The sequence below is a fragment of the Pleurodeles waltl genome, unplaced genomic scaffold (genome assembly GCF_031143425.1).
Source record: "Pleurodeles waltl isolate 20211129_DDA unplaced genomic scaffold, aPleWal1.hap1.20221129 scaffold_67, whole genome shotgun sequence".
NCBI classification, from domain to species: Eukaryota; Metazoa; Chordata; class Amphibia; order Caudata; family Salamandridae; genus Pleurodeles; species Pleurodeles waltl.
The window spans coordinates 3,541,386-3,547,385 of record NW_027150384.1 but is presented as its reverse complement, the minus strand read 5'-3'; the positions used below and the strand labels follow the sequence as shown (position 1 = coordinate 3,547,385).

At 48.7% G+C, this 6,000-nt stretch overlaps 2 non-coding genes across 2 annotated transcripts; both read right to left on the bottom strand.

Annotated features, from left to right (window-relative positions):
- Window positions 1–668: 668 nt before the first annotated feature.
- On the bottom strand, window positions 669–740 carry TRNAE-CUC (transfer RNA glutamic acid (anticodon CUC)). Its single transcript has one exon. It is a non-coding gene; the product is annotated as a tRNA-Glu (tRNA).
- Window positions 741–1,910: 1,170 nt separating this feature from the next.
- TRNAD-GUC (transfer RNA aspartic acid (anticodon GUC)) lies at window positions 1,911–1,982 on the bottom strand. Its single transcript has one exon. It is a non-coding gene; the product is annotated as a tRNA-Asp (tRNA).
- Between the last annotated feature and the right edge of the window lie 4,018 nt (window positions 1,983–6,000).

Genomic DNA, 6,000 nt, shown 5'->3' with positions numbered 1-6,000 from the left:
AAACTGCTGTTATCACCAATGTTTGCCACATTAGTCGGTATTGTACGTGTGTTTATTTTCTTGAAATGTTGCAAAGGACTTTCATCATTGAAGGGAAAACTTGTGGGACTAAGATGATGGCAGCAACGAGAGGAAGAAACCGAAAGAGACGGATGTCAAAGTCGAGGAGATGCAAAGTGAACTTTATGATAACTTGAGGGATTTGCAAGAGACCAAACAGAAGAACCGAAGTGAATGAAAGATGCACTTTAATAAAGAATTGAAGTGATGATGAAATCATTGGGGGGGCGCTAATTTTCTATTAATAAAAATCACTCACGTGAGCTATTGCTAATATTTAAACCTGCTTACACTGTCCTTCATGTTGTTTAAACGCCATCCTGTGTCACGTGATATTAATATTGATTTCTCTTCTAAAATAAACTTTAATAGTTTCACACCAGTAAGCAGGAAAAGACTTCAGAAAAGGTCTCCTGGATGTACTAAGCCACTGATAAGCTTTGTGAACCAGCAGTCACTCACTCCTCTGGCAGTGGTTTGTGACTGTCCATAAAATGTTTAGTTACTGGTGACAACTCAAGTGAAGAAGAAGTACATGTAATGAAACAGTTCCAATTTCAAAAGTAATAAAGTGCGCGCTAATAGAATTGAAAAAATAAAATGAAACCTTCCCTGACCGGGAATCGAACCCGGGCCGCGGCGGTGAGAGCGCCGAATCCTAACCACTAGACCACCAGGGACTGTGTGAGAATGTTGCCTAAACCTCTCTAATAATGTGCTGTGGACAGGTATGTTGTGTGTCCACTTTTATATCAGGAACTAAATAAGGTAGAAAACACTGGTGGTAATTAAAGGGGGGGAAATAGCAGTAGACAAAGAAAACACACTACACTAAGGAAGAATGTGAGGAAAAAAAAGACTGCACCTTAAATGGACTGAAATCTGCTGAGAGTTCCCAGTCTCCAAGGTGTATGAGGCTCACATATCACATACTGGAGAATGAAACCATCAGTCACCAATTAACCATCAAAATACATAGTAAGTGCAATTAAAAGGGGTCAGTGCTTCTTCTCAGGGCTCCCTAAGGGCAGCTCTTAGGTTTCCAGGTGCACGAGCAGCTCCCCCTGGCTAGAGCCCCTCACTGGATGCTGGAACCCGTGGCCCTAACGTGAGAGTGTTATAAACAGGACTACAAGTCCCAGAATGCAGTGTAAACACCTGGAGCTCATGAGGATGGTGGGACGTGCACCTCGGGGTCAGTGTTTCTTCTCAGGGCTCCCTAAGGGCATCTCTTAGGTTTCCAGGTGCACGAGCAGCTCCCCCTGGCTAGAGCCCCTCACTGGATGCTGGGACCCGTGGCCCTAACGTGAGAGTGTTATAAACAGGACTACAAGTCCCAGAATGCAGTGGAAACACCTGGAGCTCATGAGGATGGTGGGACGGCCACGTCGGAGGTCAGTGTTTCTTTTGCTCTCACAATGTGTCTATAAATTCTGAATTATTGCACGTAAATAAAGAAAAATCGTTTACCTTCGGGTTAAACGATTCCCCATTCAGAGCCCGCCCAGCATTTCATTTATTTGTCACGAAATACTTTATAATTTCCATCTAAAATAGCCCTCCATTATATTTCATTTATTTCGCGTGACAATATACTAGTTAAAACGCATGGTATTTATTATTTGGTACTTTGATTTTTATCTCAATAATAAACTTTCATTACACCTTTCCATTTTCAAGAAAGTACACAGAGTCCCAAAAGATGAAGCCCTTACTTATTGCCCGTGATAGATTTTAAAAGCTGCATTAGTAAATATTTCAGCTGGTGGGAGCTGTGGCCATAATTACAAAATATCAGCCCCCTAAAGTGTCATTGTGACGTCATAAATGTAAAACAAAAAAAATCCATCCTCCCCGTCGGGGAATTGAACCCCGGTCTCCCGCGTGACAGGCGGGGATACTGACCACTATACTAACGAGGAACTGGTAGAAAGGTGACTCCTCTGTAACTCCTCGACATTTCCGTCAATCTGCTCTGTCCTGACCTAGTGTCTGACTCTTCACATTTCCCAGCTCCTTCACACCAACACAGTGTGTAACAGGCTCAACAAACACACACACTCACACTGCACAAAACACACACACAAACCTGCTGCCCCTCAACGCTTCACAACAACCTTCTCACCTCCCAGCAGACGCTCTCAGCAGCTCCCAGCAGCATCACCTTCCACACTCACAACAAGCAGCTCCGGGGCTGCTTCAGCCGGGGGTGGGGGGCACCGGCCTCGCTCTCCAGCCCAGGGCCCCCGGCTCTGTCTCATCAGGGGGGGTTGCACAAAGGGACTGAGGGGACACTCCCCCCCCCAGCTGGAGGGGGGAGCTGGACTGGGAAGGGGAAGAGAGGAGGCGGGATAAGCCAAGGTGTCTGCGGGGCTGAGAAAGGAGCTGCTTGGGACTGGAAAGCGGAAGAAACAGAGCAGTTTGGAAAAGTCCTTGGAGGCGGATTTGAAGCAGCGACCTGAGGATCAGGGGCGTAGGAGACACAAAATTTCTAGGGGGGACAGGGACAACCCTGAGGTGGGCCCCCTGCACAGTTTGCACCCATAAGGGTTGCCGCGGGAGGAGCGATGGGGGAGGCGTTGCTTCCAGTCGAGTCCTGTGCAGCCTGCAATTCCCTGTCTGCTGGGCCCTTGGCTGCCTATTAGGCAGCGACAATCTCTGTGCTGCTGTTCGCCTGTGTAAAGTCCTAAGAGGCCTGCACTGCCTGCTGGGCGCGGTGCTTCCTGTCGATTCCTGTGCTGCCTGCCATGCACTGTGCTGCCTGTTGGGAGCTTTCTTTCCAGTCAGGCGGTGTCAGTCTCTGGCCCCCCGCCTGCCTGTGAAGGCCAGTAAGGCCTATGATTGCTTCTAGGCCCTTGTCTGACTGTCAAGTGGCAGTCTCTGTGCTGCCGCCTTCCTGTGACCTGCTGTGCTGTCTGACGGGGTGGCCTTAGTTCTGGTGGCGCCCTGTGCGACATTGTTTGTTGCCGCCCCCCAGTGACCACCTCCGCCACGGATTCCCTCACTACTATCCATAACCACTCTCAGATGCATTTCATTAGTTTTTTAGCACCACTCATACCAGGAAACATCACTTACAATGTGATCAATGCAATGCAATGCCTTGACCACGCTGCCATTACCACAAATATGGGGCTAGCATGGATGCCATTACCACACATGTCTTTTCCATGCATATGCGTGGTTACAGCATAGAGAGCGGTCTAGCTGTCCGGGTGGAACAGGAAGAAGCAGAGGAGAGAGAGGTAAGTAGGGCTGTGGCCAGATTTAGGGTGGGAGGTTGGGTTCATTTTTAGGACAGGGTAGCGTCGGGGTAGTTTTTAGGACAGGGTGGGGGTAGGTTTTAGGGTACAGGGTGGGGGTCATGTAGTATTTAGGACAGAGCGGGGTAGGTTTTAGGGTTCCGAGGGGCAGGGGCGTCAAGGTAGTTTTTAGCGCAGTTCAGGGTAGGTTTTAGGGTTCAGAGTGTGGGGTGGGTAGTTTTTAGGACAGGGCAGAGTTGCTTTTAGGGCTCAGGGCGGGGGGGTTTAGGATTCAGGGCAGGGGCAGTTTTAACTGATTGGGCAGGGTGAAGTATGGTATCAGGTGTAAGAGGGCAGGGCGGGGAGAATTTACCACGCATGTTCCTTTACCAAACATTCTTTTACAGCGAAATTCGTTGTAAAGGCATGAGTAGTAAAGACACGGTCGATGTTAAGGTATGCATGATATACGCACGTGTTGTTCCATCATTCATCCCTCACACCAGTCTAGGGTGTCAAAGCACTTTACATCACACAGACATTACGCAGAGACAATCATCATATATGTGTAAATCAATGTATATGAAATGTTACATAAGACAAGACTACAAGGTGTAGGTGTCACAGGTCATCCATACTGGTAGCAGGTATAGATTCAGAGTGCTTTATCTGGAGAAGCGCAAACTCAGAATTTAAAACATAACGCCATGGTTGGGGGCTCTCTTTAATAATAAGAATTGATTTGCGCTCAAATTAACTTGTTTTGCAACATTAAGTTAATGAAAAAGTGGGGGGAAATCATAACGCTCTAATCTATACCTTGATGTTTGCATGCAGCTCTTTGATGAGTTCATTGCTCACTGTTCTATATTCACTTTTAATTTATATATTGCAGGGGACAAAAAAGGAGCTCTCTGATGTAGAAAGCTGGCCCGGTGTGTGGTGAGTACCTATGGTATTATCACCTTATACCAGGTCCAGGTATGCCCTCCTAGTGAAGTGTAGACAGTGTCTGTAGCTGTGGATTAGTAGCCAAGACTTATCTAGGACACATGCAAAGATCATGCAATACCACTGTAGTCACACAGCACATGAAAGAAACATGTGTAACGAAAATTAAGGTTCCTTATTACAGTAACACAAACACTAAAACACTAGATAGGCAATACTCCAATAGGATGTAAGTAGCACACTATTATATGTACAGTGGCAATCAGAAATTGCCATAAAAAGCAATAGAAAACAGTGAAAAGCAACAGGAAATACTGAAGGCCTAGAGGGGACCAGACCATATACTTAAAAGTGCAATGCGAAAGCCGGTTCCCCACGCAAGTAAGTGGAATCAGTTGAGGGGAGCTGCAGGAACTAGGAAACCCCAAAGGTAAGTACCAGAATGCCCCCCAGTGACCAGGAGAAAAGAGGTAAGCTACTGGTTTTTTCCCAACCCACCAAAAGGACTTCAGAGAAGGATATTGCAAAACGCAGGCAAGACTGGAAGAAACTAGAGGTGGATCCTGGAAGAGGAAGACCTGGAAAAGAAGGGGACCAAATCCAGTTTACGTAGGAGTGTCCGGTCGTGGTAGGAGCCACTACTCACCCATCTGTAGATGCAGGAGTTGGTCGATGGGGAGACGAAGATGGTCAGCAATGCAGCACTGGAGCAGATGAAGGATTACAAGGTGATGTCCCAGGCCGGATGAAGAATTGCAGCCAGTCTGTGGTGTGGAAAACCTAACAGCAAGCCTTGGCAAAGGCAAATGTCGCAGTAGGACAAAAGTGGAGCTGCCGGGGACCAGCAAGGTCCAGGGGGACTCAACCCATGGAGGGGAGTCCCAGGCGACCCTCAGCAAGGCAGAGAGTCTGGAGAAGGAGAGGCAGCCCCCACAGAAGACCTACAGGCAAGGAGCCCACGAGCTGCAGAGAGGCCCACGGAGCACACCTGAAGAGAGGTCCCACGTCGCAGGCGAAGCACGTTGAGGTCTGTGCTTCACAGATAAGAGTGCTGGGGACTGGGGCTACATGGAGCCTGAAGATCCCTTGGAGGAGATAACAACAGGCCTTGGTAGCTGCAAGAGACGCGGTGCATGGGGGTACTGTCCTGCATGGGAAGGCAAGGACCTACCTACTCCAAAGTTGGACAGCTGGTAGAGAGGACCAAGGAGACCACTCCAGACTATCACCCCTTATGAAGGATCCACGCAGCTCAGGAGGAGAGGAGATCCACGCACCCGGTCGTTGTTGCAGTGGGTGCCCGCGGATGCAGGTAAGTGACTCCTTCACTCCAAGAAATGTTCCTTCCTTCTTCTCATGCAGACTGAAGACTTGCTGCCCTCAGAGGAAGCACAGCTGGGCTAATGTTGCAGTTGCTGGAAGGAGCTGGAGAAACAATGTTGAAGGGTGAGGTCGCTGCTGGAGCTGCAGATTGTAGGTTCCTGTGAAGTCCAGTTGCGGTTCCAGTGGCCAGAAGTCAAAGTAAACGTTGCAGAGGAGTCCTGCTGGAATCTTGCACATTGAATCTGAGGACCCATCCAAGAGGAAAACCCTAAATAGCCCAGAAACAGGGATTGGTCACCTAGCAGGGTGACCACCTAGGAGGGGGCTGTGACGTCGTCTGCCAGGCCACTCAGATGCTCACAGAGGCCTCTGCCCACCTTGGATTCAAGATGGCAGAATCAAGTGGCCACCCCTGGGGTGGTGA